Source organism: Heteronotia binoei, chromosome 9 (genome assembly GCF_032191835.1).
Source record: "Heteronotia binoei isolate CCM8104 ecotype False Entrance Well chromosome 9, APGP_CSIRO_Hbin_v1, whole genome shotgun sequence".
NCBI lineage: Eukaryota > Metazoa > Chordata > Lepidosauria > Squamata > Gekkonidae > Heteronotia > Heteronotia binoei.
In genome coordinates this window covers 33,862,916-33,878,580 of record NC_083231.1, presented here as the reverse complement: position 1 = coordinate 33,878,580, position 15,665 = coordinate 33,862,916, and positions in this window count along the sequence as shown.

The following is a 15,665-nucleotide window of genomic DNA, read 5'->3' as shown; positions in this document are numbered from 1 at the left end:
ATTGAGGTGATGGGTAGCAAGAGAGAAGAGTTACAGAATGGGCATCGAAGGAGAAGAAGTTTCCCGCTTCTCAGTCTTTTGGCTATGATCAAGTGTAGTGTAATGTAGAAGTTATTTCAATTGTTAGTTTGGGCAAAGAAGAGGGAGTGGTAGAGGCTGAAGAAAGAACATGATTCAATCTACTCATCAAATGTGACAGGCTTTGCATTGAAAGTACAGTATTAATCCCAGGCCCCAATGTTCTCAGATTATGGTTTGTAAGGTTTCTCCTTGGGCACAAATTTCAGGGTTTTCAAGGAAGCCAAGAGAATTTTGAATAAGAATAGAACAGTAACGTGATTCAACTTGAACCAAATTTCAAGTGGATTTGAGAGTTCCCCTCAGGCAGATAATCAAGGATTCACACAGTAATGTCAGTTCACACAATTTACCTGCATTTTACAATCCTTCCAACTCTTAATAAGGGAGAATTATCACAGAAATAGGTGAGATATGAACAGAGTCACTGAGAACATCTTGACCATGGGAACCATCCATCTGTTCCTTTATGCAGGACTGGCCTTACGCGTTAGCCCACATTCTGCTGCATGAAAAGAATTTCCATAATGATATATCTCTGTGGCTTTCCGTTTGGAGATAGCTGTTCAGAGACTTTCTTAAATTACCATTGCATTGCTGACTCTTCACTTGAGTAGAAGAAAGACCCCAAGTTAGCCTAATATTTAATGCTTCTTCATCAGGTGACCCCAAGTTAGCCTAATATTTAATGCTTCTTCATCAGGTGACAACGAATTGCATTTCAGCCACATTTTGTCTATTGCCTGGCAATGTTGTTGACAATGCACTAATAAGCAGCAATTTGTCATTATATCCAGATCTTCTTCTTCAGTTGTTTAGCAGGCCACCATCCCTATCAATAAGCCAGGTCCTGGAAGAAACAAAACCCTGCAGAGAGACATTACATAAATATAGTGATCAGCTCATGACTGACATTTGTGTCACAGAAGGAAAAAAGTCATAAACTAGCCTGGGAGAGCTACCAGAAAGTAGTGATTATGCATGGCATCACAGGACCTCTGATCTCCACATCACTTATAAAAGACATTCTACAAAGCCATATAAACTCAGAAGGCCAGAAAACTCTTTACTTGTTTCCCTTAATGAGTTGCTTAATTGTTTCTGGTAGTGTCTAAAATGCCCTCCAAAAGCAGAGCATAGACACATGAAAGAAGTACGCTTAGTTTCTTCTGTCAAACGTATCATTGACTCCCCAAGTATGTTTCTTTCAAAGACGACTGTACATGTTCTGACAGGGATGTGACTCTGGTGTCTGTTTAACCGCATATTTTCTTTTCATTATATCAAGAGAGAAGAGGCGGTACATGCTAAGCAGTCGAGGCTAGCTTAAACTTGTTTGATTTAATTTGATTCAGCAGATAGAGAAAGCAGATCAATACGAAAACGACTAACATTAGACTCCCCCTCTGAAAAACAAGGAAAAATGTTCCATTGCACATTTGGAATTCAGCCTTTGTCCATCAGGTGCATATCCATCTTTCTCTGGAAAATAGCTACCAACCCTTCATGTTGAGGTTTGTTGGGGGGTTCTTAGATGGGATGTTAACAATGGATTGTGATGATGTGCAATCCGTTGCAGTTTGTAAGACATCAGCCATACTGCCAAGTGTCTCTAGAATATATGCTTGGGAAATCTTCTCAATACGACATCATGTGTGGACATGCAGAGTTGATAACTCCCCATTGAAGTCCTGGCACAGCATTATCTATCACTCAGAGAGCTGGAAATGGGCTAACAACATCTCTGATAGTGATGGCTCTAGCTTAGTCAGATTTGAGTGCTGCTCATGTAAGACTACTCCATGGGACTAGCATGTTGTGAAGCTTTTTTCAAGTGCACTTTCATGTGTAGCATCAATTTTTTTTTTTTTGCCTAAAGCTGATGTTTCCCCCCTTTTTTCTTAACTTGGTAAATTTATCATAGACATGTTCATGGAAGAAAGGATGACTACTGGACAAAAAAAGCAACAGTTGATTTAAACCTCAGCAACACTACTTATCTCTGTATTGAAGTACTTTCTTTTTCTTTTTTAGCATACAGGCATACTTTTGATTTAATTTTAATACTGAACTGCATCTGGACTTTTATGTGTCCAATTTGTTACCTTTCCCTATCCCAAGATACCTCAGAGTTAGGGTTGCCATGTCTGACTCAAGAAATATCTAGGGACTTTGGGGGTGGAGCCAGGAGCAAGGGTGTGGCAAACACAATTGAACTCCAAAGGGAGTTCTGACCATCACATTTTAAGGGACCACACTCCTTTTAAATAAATGCCTTTTCCATTATTTTAAATAAATGCCTTTTCCATTATTCCATTTGGAATAATGAAGGGGCATCTTCTTCTGGGGCTCATAGAATTGGACCCCCTGGTCCAATCATTTTGAAACTTGGAGAGTATTTTGAGGAGAGTCACCAGATGCTATGCTGCAAATTTGGTGCCTCTACCTCAAAAGATAGCCCTCCCAGAGCCCCAGATATCCACATATCAATTTTCCATTATACCTTATGGGAATTGGTCTCCATAGGGAATAATGGAGTGCCCAGCAGATACTTCCCTCCCCCTCTCCATTTTCTGATGGCCCTGAAACAGGGGAAGGGCCTCCAAACCGGGGGATCCCCTGCCCCCACCTGGAGATTGGCAGCCCTACTCAGAGTGCTTGCTGATTAAACTAATTTAACCTCCAGCCTATACTAAACTTGTCATCTTAGTTAGAGCCTAAAACTGATACTTCCTTAATTCTAAATTTGGTAAATTTATCACAGGCATGTTCACAGCAGAAAGAGCTAATATTGCACCAGAACAGCAACAGTAGATTTAAACACTTCAAATATGGATTAATCAAATATGGATTACCTCTCTAATAGGGTACTTATTGTACACTATTTCCTCATATTCAGTTATATAAAGAAGGAAACAGCAACACAATGCAGAACCAGAATTTGCATCTTCAAAAAAATCAGTGCTTATCACAGGGCCTTTGATGTTGTCCAGGTGCAGGTCAGAGATTCCCTTCTGAATGTACAAGTGGAACTGAAGGGCGCTAAGCACAGGAAGAAAGGTGGCAGATATAATTTAGAAGGAAATAGCTCAAAATTAGCAAAGAAAGAAGAAAGGGGAACTTCAGAAGAGGAGAATAGTTTCAGAATAAACATCCAAGACCCCTGGTAGATTTTCACAAGTAAATCATAAAATGTCTATCTCAAAGCAATCAAATTGTTTTCCCTGTAGAGTCAATTAACTCCCCCACACTCTAACTTTGAATCTGTTGTGTCCTAGGCTCAAATGGGAGAACTGTTACTTTTGAAGGGAACTGTTACTTTTGGAGGGAAGCTGAACAAGTCAAAGCTTGTACTCCACACCAGGGTTCCAGAGAAGGCCTAAGCGTGCCCAATCAGGGGAAGGATTGAAACATAAGTAGCCAATTAACATCTAGGCTCATACTGTACCCTGATAGGCCCCTGTAAATAGCCAATCCATGTATATAGTTAAGGACCAATCAGAAGGGGGCAAGAATTGTATAAAGGAGTGGGAGGTTTGAATAGAGCTCAGTCTGTGTTGGTGTTCCTGAAGTAAAGCTTGCTGAAATCACTCTCCGACTCTGGTCTCTTACTGCGTCGACCCCAGTACTTTACAGAATCTGTGTCATATTTTCTACCAAGTCCATGCTTTTCAGCCATGTTATAGATATCTTATTATATTATCAATGCAGTACTGTAGCTTGTGGTATTCATCGTGTACTGGAAATTAAGCCTGAGAGTCTGATAATGCATTCCCCCCCCCCCCCCGGGTTGCCAAGTCCAATTCAAGAAATATCTGGGGACTTTGGGGGTAGAGCCAGGAGACATTGGGGTGGAGCCAGCAGCAAGGGCGTGATAAGCAGATTTGAACTCCAAAGGAAGTTCTTGCCATCATATTTAAAGGAACTGCATACCTTTTAAATGCCTCCCCTCCTTTGGAAATAATGAAAGATAGGGGCACCTTCTTTTGGGGTCGTAGAATTGGACCCCCTGGTCCAATCATTTTGAAACTTGGAGGGTATTTTGGGAAGAGGTACTGGATACTATGATACAAATTTGGTGCCTCTGTCTCAAAAAACAGCCCCCAGAGCCCTGATACCCACAGATCAATTATCCATTATTCTATGGGAATTGATCTTCATAGGGAATAATGGAGTGGCCAGCAGACATTCCCCCCCCCTTCTGCTTTCTGATGACCCTGAAATGGGGGAAGGGCCTCCAAATGGGGGATCCCCTGTCCCTACCTGGGGATTGGCAACCCTAAGCTCAGAAGGCAAGTTCACTCAGTAACACTGCTTACAACAGCAGCCTTAATTCATCATGCCTACTTCAAAGAGCACTCCCAAATCAGCGTGCACAAGGTTGGGGCAGCTCTCTTCAGCAGGAAACGGAGGCACTGCAATCTTTCTTGCGCCTAGTAGGGAGTAAGCTCAGCTGAAACACTGGGATTTGCTTCCAAATAAATGTGCAAAAAGAAGAAGATTATGAAGAAGTGGGATGACGGAAGCCTGTGGAATGCAAAGCAGCTGCAAATTGATCCCAGCAGGTTCAAACCCCGGGATTGGGAAATGAAAGAGGAGCCAGAAAGCTGGGGGGGGGGGGGGGCGGCAATCCTACAAGGGCTAGGCAGTATGCAGTTAACTTACCACTCCCCCCCTGCCCCGCTCCAGGAGGCCCTTTTACCTTTTGTGTGCATGATTGCAACCAAAGCTCCCTTCAGAAGATCAGACGGAAGGGGGCTTTGAATCTTGAAAGCTGTTTATAACCCTAAAAATCTTGGTGGGTATCTCTTAAGGTGTTCCTGGACTCGGCTTTGCTCTTCTCGTGCAGAGGAACTGAGCTCTCCACCTTAAGCAACTGCTCACAACGGAATCGCTCCCAGACGCCATACCCCCCCACCCCGCTTCAGATTTTTGGAAAGCGGGAGAGAAGGGGGCTAAACTTGGCCCCCCCGGCAGGATGGGAGGTTTGGGAAGCCTACCCCCCTCAAATTATTTAACCAGACCTCATTCTGAAGCAACATTCTGAATGATGTTAAAAATGATGAGCAGAGAAGATACTTCAAGTACTGTGCACAGCGTTAACACAATCCTAGGAGGCGTCCTTTTGTCCATTTTACAAACAATTTTAGTCAACCAGCATACATAGTTTATTCTAGAGTCCCACATCATAATTATGATAGCAATGGCTCTTTTTTACCCTGTGACCACTCCCCCCCTTCTTCTCCCTCAGAAGATCTGGAGTGTCTTCATTGGACCACCTTGGTCCAAAGAGGATTGGCAGATATGAAAAAGGCAACTATCTGTCACCCAGTGCTAGGTTTGCACAACAGTATCAAAGGAGGGGGGGAAGTTGAATTTTAATGCCCCACCCAAAGTAGCCACTTTTCCTCCACCTTTGTTCTCATGCACTCTGCTAGATAGTCAGTGGACAGATAGTAAGGGAAGAAAGATGAAAGAGGAGCAGCCAGACCCAATCTTTTGGGAGGACTCTCTTTTTGCAATGAGGCCTAATGCCAACACTGCCATTTGCCCCCCCAGTCAGAATGATGAGACAGAGACGAGATTGGGTTTAAAGGGCCACTTTATTAATTAACACAAATGGCAAGGGCTAACTAATGGATCAGGTCAAGCCAGGGACAGTCCCTTGTCAACCCCCTTCACCTGTATTTTGGGCAAGCACCTAGCCCCGGGTATGAGCCAGTATGCTGGCTCCTACCCGGCCAGCAGTGCCCAGCTGATCCCCCCTTAATGGCGCTCCCCCCCCAAAACCGTACAACCTGGCGTGTGAATGCTCCCATCGTAAGGGGATCCCCAGCCCATCTGGATTCCTGCCCCAAGGAGCTTAATGGCCAATCCAGGTGGGCCGTTACCACAAAGTACGGTACCCCAGGTGCTCACCAATACCCATACCACCACTAGGACCAGGCCTCTGTTTAGGCCCTTGTGCCCATCGGACATGCCAAAACCCTTTTAAGTCCTTGCTGAAGAACTTCCAGGAAGATCTGAGTGCCCTTCACAAATAAATGCACCCCATCCGGCCAATACATGGCTATTTGACTGGCAAGTATGGCCGGAGGGGGCAAATAGGTTCCTAGACCCCCCTCAAGGGCCTTTTGTAAGGCCCTGTTGGCTTTTCTGTGAGCTCGCTCCTACCCCACTGGGTCCCAAGCTGCCCGCCACTCCCTGCGCGGCAGCATGGCTGACCATCAGATTAGGATGCCCGGCCACCTCCTGCTAATCAGGCAGAGGTCAGCTTGTGCCTGCAAGGAGAGGGTCTTGCCCTTCAGCAAGCCCAGGTCATTGCACCAAGGTGGATCACAAGAATATGAGGCAGAGGACCCATTCTTCCCTCAAACAGAAGCGACAGGAGTCCCAACCATCGCATGCCATAGTGACCCTGCCACTCAGTGATGGCCAGCTCACTGAGACCAGGCTGGGAACCCACCAGCATACGTTGAGCTTGATGGGCCGCCCAAAAGACTATACTGTGGCTGCAGATGAGGATCCTTCTCCTCTCAGCACGGGCCACAGTACCTGTAACATAAACACAGTTAAACTCCTTTTGAACATATAACGAGTAACAGAATGAACAATAGGCGGGGGTTGGCCACGGGGGGGATAAGAAAAAGGGGGGACACATTAAGACACCGTCAAAGGTCGCACATAGGCCCTTTATGCATTGGATCTCCACCTCCCAACCTGCTGAATGGCTTCACTCCCGTAACCCAACACTGCCGCGGTGGATGCAGCCCTGATCCTAAAAGAATGTGTTCTGAATTTTACATTGCCCAGGCCCAGTCGAGCTAATGCACGGCCTGTGATAGCCCAAAATTAGTATTTTGTCAAGGGAGCACCCCCAAAATGTTGGAACAAAGGCCCCTCGCCTCCACCCCACGGTTCCACATAATGGGAAAGGGCCAAAACTGGGCACAACTTGCAGTCAGAGCAGGGACCCAGAGTAAATACACAGCAGCATTGCTTTTGGTTGGTTTTAGACCGCCGTACATGCAATGACACCTGGTCACCCTTGAACTAAACACTGCCCAACAGCAAGGCCCAGGCTTCTGTATCACGCCCTGACCACACCACGAGCTCAGACACTCGCAGTGCCCCGAAGAAAGCTGTCAAAGCTGCAGCGTGAAACAGAGCCTCCTCATACGGCGAGCTGCAGACCATTGCCCAGGTAGCATGAAGACCTTTTAGCACTGTTGGCGAAATGGGCTGCCTATTGTCCGTTCACGGTCCTTCCTCATGGGACCACCCCTCCAACATTTTTTGTATGCGGAAATCTCTGGTATCCTCTCTAACTCTTTGGGCCTTACTCATGATGGCAAGAGCCTCTAACTGCCCCCTAATGGCAGGTCTGTAGCTACGAGGGGACCTCACGGGGCCCTGCCCCCCCGACTTAAGTGCCAGCCCCCCTGACTTCTATCCCCCACCTTGCCCCTGACTTGCCCCCTGACTTGATTTTTGCCACTGTGCGCTACCAAGCCTGATCCCTGCCTTGCCAGCCATCATCTCTGTCATGCTGCCTGCTCTTTCTATTCAACACACATGGCAAGCGTGCGTGAACACACACACCATCAGCGTGCACACACACACCATCAGCTGGTTGTGTCCTTTCTCCTACTTCCCCCACCCCCGTCCTGAGCTGAGCAAGTCTGGTTAGTTATTGTAAAGTGTTGCAATGCAATTCTACTGCTGCTGGGTGCTGCCTCCGTGCTCTCTCTCTCTCAACACACGCACCAGCTACCCGCCCTCTCCCCCCCCCCCGCCGAACACTTCTCTCACTGTACTACTTGCCTGCTCACTGTCTCTATCATCAAACAAGCACACACACACACCACCAGCTGCCCACCCTCTCTCCCCCCTTGCTGAAAGGTTGAAGGAGCTGGGCATGTTTAGCCTGGAGAGGAGGTGGCTGAAAGGTGATATGATTACCATCTTCAAGTACCATCTACAAGATCAATGATTGCCCACTGCATTGTCCGTCAGTTATGATCACTTTGTGGAATGGTCACTGTAAATCAGCAAAGAAGACTCGAATTTCAAACTACTGTATTGTGGTGAAAGAAGCTCACAATTTAGAAAGAAAACACTTCCACGCAGTGTCTACTCCTCTTTCCTCTCCATCCCTCCAATTGTCTGCTTTTGTAGTGTATCAGTAACAACATGCGACCAGGCGCGGGGGCAACTGGGCTGTCCCAGATGCCCCAGCGCCGGGCGCGGAATCCCCCGCCAATCAACAGCTGTGGCGGGAAGTTCAACCGGTCAGGATTGGCCTGACCGGCCCAGTAGGCTGTACCGGGAATTGTATATAAGTGGGACCCGGCCCGCGTATTCGCTCTCTTGCAACGTGCTCCTAATAAACTATGTTGCCCTACTCTCGTCTCCGCATCGAGTACGTTACAGCTTTGTTGTCTCTTCCCTCGCTGGCCGGCAAGCCCTTAGCCCCGCCTCCCTTCCAATCACTCGGCAATGCTTCTGTAGTGCTCTGTGAATTGTGTTTACTGTCTGTAATAAACTTCCGGTGATACCTGATGCACTCTCTCTCAACTCTCTTGCCACATAACCTCAGTAAACTGAAGTGTAACCCAGCCTCCAGGATACTTTAAATTCCTGTGACTGTTTGTGGAGATGCTAGGCTCCAGGTGGGAACTGGGGATCCCCATTTAAAAATTTCTATGTGGAAGGTGGTTGGAATCGAATGCCAAGCCAGACACCAGGTGGAACTGGGGTAGGGGAGAGTTATTGGTGAATTCCCTGTACTGCATTGTGCTAGGAGTTGGACTAGATGACCTTGGAAATCCCTTTCAACTCTATGATTCTGGTAGTATTATTCATAAACACATGTGAACAGAGGCTGCCTTCTACTGAATCAGACCCTCAGCACATCAGTGTTATGTACTCAGTCTGGCAGGGACTTTTCCTGGGTCATGGGGGGAAAGTTCCCAGATTCAATTTCCAGCATCTCCAGTTAGAAGGATTTGGTAGGGATTCACCCCATTTAAAGGAATGTTTATTAAATTTAAGGGAATGCTTATTAAATTTGCAGATGATACTAAATTGGGAGGGGTTGCAAATATAGTAGGAGACAGAAACAAGATACAGGATGATCTTGACAGGCTGGAAAACTGGACTGTAACTAATAAAATGAATTTTAACAAGGATAAATGTAAAGTTCTGCATTTAGGTAGGAAAAATCCAATGCATAGTTATAGGATAGGGAGACTTGTCTGGGCAGCAGTATGTGTGAAAAGGATCTAAGGGTCTTAGTGGACCATACGCTGAACATGAGTCAACAGTGTGATGCAGTGTTTAAAAAGGCAAATGCAATTTTGGGCTGTATCAACAGAAGTATAGGGTCCAGATCATGTGAAGGAATGGTACCGCTTTACTCTACTCTGGTGAGACCTCACCTGAAGTACTGTGTTCAGTTTTGGTACCACATTTTAAGAAGGATATAGACAAGCTGAAACAGGTCAAGAGAAGGGCAACAAAGATGGTGAGAGGTCTGGAGACTGAGTCCTATGAAGAAAGGTTGAAGGAGCTGGGCATGTTTAGCTTGGAGAAGAGGTGGCTGAAAGGTGATATGATTACTATCTTCAAGTAATTGAAGGGCTTTCATATAAAGGATGGTGCGGAATTGTTTTCTATGACCCCAGAAGGTCTTACCAGTCAGAGTGGTTCCTCAGTGGAACAGGCTTCCTCAGGAGGTGATGGGCTCTTCTTTCTTGGAGGTTTTAAAACAGAGGCTAGATGGCCATCTGACAGCAATGCGGATCCTGTGATTTTAGAGGGAGGTATTTGTGAATTTCCTGCATTGTGCAGGGGGTTGGACTAGATGAACCTGGATGTCCCTTCCAAATCTGATTCTATCAAAGAACCACTTAATTACAGTCTAGAAATTCCAATGTATGTGACTATCTGTCCGGGATGCCAGGTGAGACCTTGCTGAGAATCCCCAGTTTCTGCATGGGGAAGCGGGGCTTTAGAATGAGATGCCAAACCAGATTCTAGGTTGGATTAGGGTGGGAGTGGGGAGTTATTGGTGAATTTCCTGCAATTACAGCAAAAGCAAGCAATCCATCAGAATACCTATTGGGTGGGTTTGTAATGAATCAGACCCTCCACACATCAAAATCAGTATTATCAGTTCAGTCTGGAAGGGGCTCTCCTGGGTCATGGGGGGAAAGTTCCCAGGTTCAATTCCCAGAATCTCCAGTTGTTAGAAGGACCTGGTAGAGATCCACCCCATTTAAAGAGCCACTTAAATACAGTCTAGAAATTCCAAATTGTGATAAACCAGAAACATTTTAATATGAAAACAAAATGATCTTTAATGGTTAGCATTTCTGAAATAAACCTATAACATTTTTGAGTGATACATTACTTGTCTTAATTATTTATTTATTATTTTAATTCTAGGTCTGACCATAATGGGTGCCTCGCAAAAAAAAATGCCCCCCAAAATGAAAAATCCTGGCTACGGGCTTGCCTAATGGTTTTGACTGTCAGGCACCTCTCATTCTGTACCAAGCAGGACTGCATTAAATGTTCCACAGGTAATGGCCAAGCATCCTCTAAACCTGCCTCCCTTTTAAAAGCAGCGAACTGATTAGCCACCCGGCCATACAACCTTCTGGTGCTAGGTGCTATGGCGAGTTGGATTGCCTGGTTAGCTTCCTGTCTCCAAGTCACCATAAGTGCGGGAAAATGCATACTGGTAGCAGGTCAGCCTCTGGGGCGAGCTGGCGGAATCGCTCCATCTATTGGCGAGACAGAGCATCCACCATGCTGTTACTAATACCTGGGACGTGCTTGGCAAGAAATAATGTGTTAAAGTGTAAACAGCGTAATACAAAGGTACAAATGAGGTGCATAACAACTGGGGACTTAGAAGTTAGAATATTGATCATGTGTACGACGGCCTTGTTATCACACCAGAAGTGGACCATCTGATTGGCCAAAGTCCCACCTCACAGGAAAAGAGCCACTATTATAGGGAAAAATTCCAGGAAGGTCAGATTCCGACACAGGTCGGACTCAACCCAAAATAGTCCCCAAAGCCAGTGGTGCTGGCCATGTCAGACATGATCTGGAGCTCTGTCTCCAGTCTCATGTCTTCCCGTCAGAACGAAATACTGTTAAAGGCTCGCAGGAAATTTTCTCACACTCTGAGGTACCTTCTCATACCCTCCGTGACCCGGGTGTGATGATGTGGCAGCCTCAGTGACACCATGGCATCGCAGAGACGATGCAAGAATGCTCTCTCGGGTGCAACTACCTTGCATGCGAAGTTCAAATGGCCTATCAACCATTGCAACTCCAGCAAAGAGACCTTTTGCTTACCCATCACAGACCATACCATGTCAAGCAAGTTTTGTAACTTGTCATTGGGAATCCAGGATGCTTGTTGCCTGGTATCAAGCTCGATACTCAAAAAGGTCAAAACTGCATCTGGGCCTTCCGTTTTCTCCCTGGTCAATGGGACCCCAAGGTCCCTGGCCAACTTCTTAAAAGTAGAGCGCAACCAGGCACGTTGTCTAGATCCTGTGGGGCCCACAAAGAGGAGGTCATCTAAATAGTGCACTGTGGTGCACAACCCAGACCTGACTTGCAGGACCCACTGGTTTTGAAATGTTCAAAACCAGCACATGAGATGGAGCAACCCATGGGCAATACCCTATCCATGTAAAAACTGCCCTCAAACGCAAATCCCAACAAATCGTTGAGGTGAACCAGGAGCAGGCGAAATGCCGACTTAATGTCCCTAAGAACCATCAGTCAAATGGGGCTGGGCCCCTTTTCCAGTCTGCTGCCCTGACCTGCTCCTCCCCCCGCCCTGCACGCTTGCTGGACCCTTTGGGCTTGGCCCTATTACATGCCATGAAAGCATGGGAATCACTGCACAATGGGCACTCGTGCTTATACCTACATGTTTTTCTCGCACAGACTCCCTGGGAGGTGAACTCCCAACAAAGCAGCCGTGGCTGAACTGACTGCCCCGTGGGGGCACGAGTGCCTGGCAGGTTAATGGATTTATGAACAATGTGTCTACCTGACCTGCGTTGACTGAGACATTGCCACAACCATGGCCCCGCCCTGTCCATACGGGGCCATTGGCATGTGCCAAAGGAACCAGCCCACAGATTGGTTCTAAGTCAACGTGGTAGCCACCGGGTCCAGCAACACACTGCCCACAGGCTGGCTGGAAAGTGGACCTGCCCCTCTACCACCTGCAAAGCCTGTTGTAACTACCGCTAGAGGCGACTGAGCACTTACCCCCCCACCAAACCCCCATGGGTCCCAAGGCCAGACAAGACCCTGCTGTTGTGCAGCAGACCTACCGTCACCTTCTGGGGGTGCCACAGCATCTGGTTCCTCCTGCTGGCCCTCTTTACTGGGTTTTGACCCCCCAACTGCACTGCTGCCTTCGCCCGAGTCCTGCAAACCAGAAAAACGGGCCAGCACCTCCTTCTGTAATGAAAGAGTGTCTGCCCGCCCGGTGCCCAATAACCCCGAAGGCCTCCTTTGGGAACCACATACCCCCCGTGCCTCCTCCAATGCCCCCAGTTGGTCTAATATATCTCGGCGCATTTGAGCATCGTCCTCCTCCTCATACGTAGGCTGAGCTGGGCTGGGTCTCTTGAGGGGCTTCTTCACTGGCTGTTTGCCTTTAGAGGGGCCTTGGCAAACAGCCTTGGCTTTTCTTAGGCACCATGATGGTCCGTTGACACTCACCACACCTACCACCACCCCCTGTACAGGCCCCCCAAGGGCACATGCTCTGCCAACTGCTTGCCCCAACGGTGCAGGCCAAAGCCCCAAGGCCATTAGGTGAGCTGGGGGGGGGGAGCCTGTATTTAATAATAATAATAATAAATTTTTATTTATAGCCCGCTCTCCCCGCCGAGGCAGGCTCAGGGCGGCTGATAACCCCAGGCCGAGCACTAGCCCACTAAAGGGGTGCAGCTGGGACCTCAAGGGCTGCCTATCTGCCCCCCCCCCCGCACTAAGAAGACCGCTCCATCGCCTGGGGTTAGCCTGGGCTCTCAACCTCCAACTGCCTGCTCTGCTGGAGGCCACTGCTCCAAGCGCCGCCCCTCTCCTACGTGGAGTTCTCATGATGGGGAAGCAGCCTGATGTGCTTTCCCAGGCTGCTTGCTGCCGCTCCGCCGCACCTCGCGCTGCTCTGCCACACCTCACCCCGCTCAACACCCACTTCCGGGTTGGACTGGCCCCTGCACTAGTGCTGAGGGACCGCCCGAAGCCACGCACACCATGCACACCACCATCCGATTCTCCAAGGCCCACTACTCGGCCGAAAAGGAGGACACAGCCTTCCTTCCTGGCCCAAGAGTGGCTGCAAATTGTGCCACGGGGGGCGGGGGTGGCTCTTTAAGCCTGCGCTCGCCCCCGAGCTCCCGGATGGCTGGGAAGTTTCTACTGTCTCTCCTCCTTCTGGGGGAGGAGGGCAAAGGACGGCCCCCAGGCTCATCAGCCAATTAGCTGGTCAGCTGGGAAGGGGCTGAATACTCAAAGAAAGAGATTACTAGAGCTGAATTTTAGTTGAAGGCAGAGTTAGCATTGATGGTTGTTAAAAGTTGCAGAAATATTTTAACCTGGTGTGTTCACACACAGTAAATAACTCACTTTGCAACTGGATTTTTAAGAATAGCAAAATCTACTTGCAACCAGTCACTTTGTGAATGCAGCCTCCATGTTGTATTTTTGCAAATCATTCTATGCTGCTTTGTCATTGGATTGTTCACAAGAAAATAAGTTCTTTCTAGCCTGGCTGTTATTGCATTGCATTATTTTGACACCTCTTAATTGTATTAATGCAGAGCCGGTTATGTTAGCACAACATTATAATAATATGATGATAATTCAAACAACAAATAGCAGAGAAAGCTGTTATATTTCCAACTAAAAATTTCTGTGCATTTATGTAGAATAAATCAATTATTCCTTTGTTTTAATACAGTTAGGCTAGAGAATGCTGTTAATTCTAATCGGCGCAATTTGTTGCCTTTCTGGAAAGGATTCTAAAAACTAGTCCTACTTGCCGCCTTATCCCTTTATCTTCTATTTGCATGTTCTTGCCCTATGACTCTTTCCATGTTTGCAGATTAACCGGCATATCTAGTTACTGCCTGCATGGCATAGTAGTTAAAGCAGTAGACTAGAACCTGGGATACATGAGTTTAAATCTCCACACTGCCATAAAAGCTCACTTTTCAAACTCACCATAGGCCTCTCGCACTCCTTCATCAGAAGCTACCGCGCAGGGGTGTTGCAGATGATAAAGTGGAGGAAGAGAGAATGATATGCTAAACCACATTGAGAAAAAAAATGAGGTATATTTTTTGAAAAGCTTGCTGTTCCTTACGCTTGAAAAGTGAGGTTGAAGTTGGTTCCTGCATGCTTCTCAAATTTTCATAGGCAACAAAAATGTTTCATTCATCCAGGGCTGCCTCAAGTTTGATATCCCCAGGCCAACACCTATGAATAAGGAACCCGGGCTTTGCAGCTCCAACTAATCCATGAGTTATGCAAAATCTTTATCCTTGTTATCATGAGCCTGTCCCTTATAACACATCCTAGCATTGGGTTTGGCTCCCAATTTTCTTTTTGCGCAAGATGATGTCAAGTGCCCCATACCACTCACTATCAGCACATCTACCAATGAACAGGGGATTATTTCTCTGAAATTTCTGCTACATCCCATGAATCAAACAGAAAGAAGAAAGTACTTTTTCAGAGACATAGCAATGGCCACTAACATTTTGTTGTTCAGTCGCACAGTCGAGTCTGACTCTTTGCGAACCCATGGATCAAGTCACGCCAGGCCCTCCTGCCTTCCACCATCCTCCGAAGTCCATTCAAATTCATGTTAGTTACATCAGTAATGCTGTCCAGCCATCTCATCTTTTGCCATCCCATTCTTTTTTTGCCTTCTGTCTTTCCCAGCATCAGGGTCTTCTCCAGTGAGTGCTTCCTTCTCATTTGGCGGCCAAAGTATTTGAGCTTCAGCTTCAGCATCTGACCTTTCAGGGAACAGTCAGGGTTGATTTCCCTTAGGGATGACTGATTTGATCTTTTTGCAGTCCAAGGAATTCTCAAGAGTCTTCTCCGCACCACAATTCAAAAGCATCTATTATTCTGTGCTCGGCATTCCTTATGGTCCAACTGTCTCAGCCATGCCATACTACTGGGAATACCACTAGCATAGGTTGCTTTAAATAGGAATCCAATAAATTCACGCAATATAGCTCCATGAATGGCCATCAACTATGATGGGTGGTTAGAACATCTATATCTAGAAGCAATATATCTCAGAACAAAAGAGCAAGAATTGCTGATAAGAGCAACATGGAAAATTTTGGCCTCTATGACCCTGCTTGGGACATTGGCTTCCCATTGTAGACATTTGGATGGTTGACTAGATGGACTGCTGGCATAATCCAACTGGGCTCTTCTGATATTCTTATGTTAAGATTCAGGAGAGGAATAATACAAATTCCTGGTACACTTGGCACCGGATAAATTCTATTCCTCCA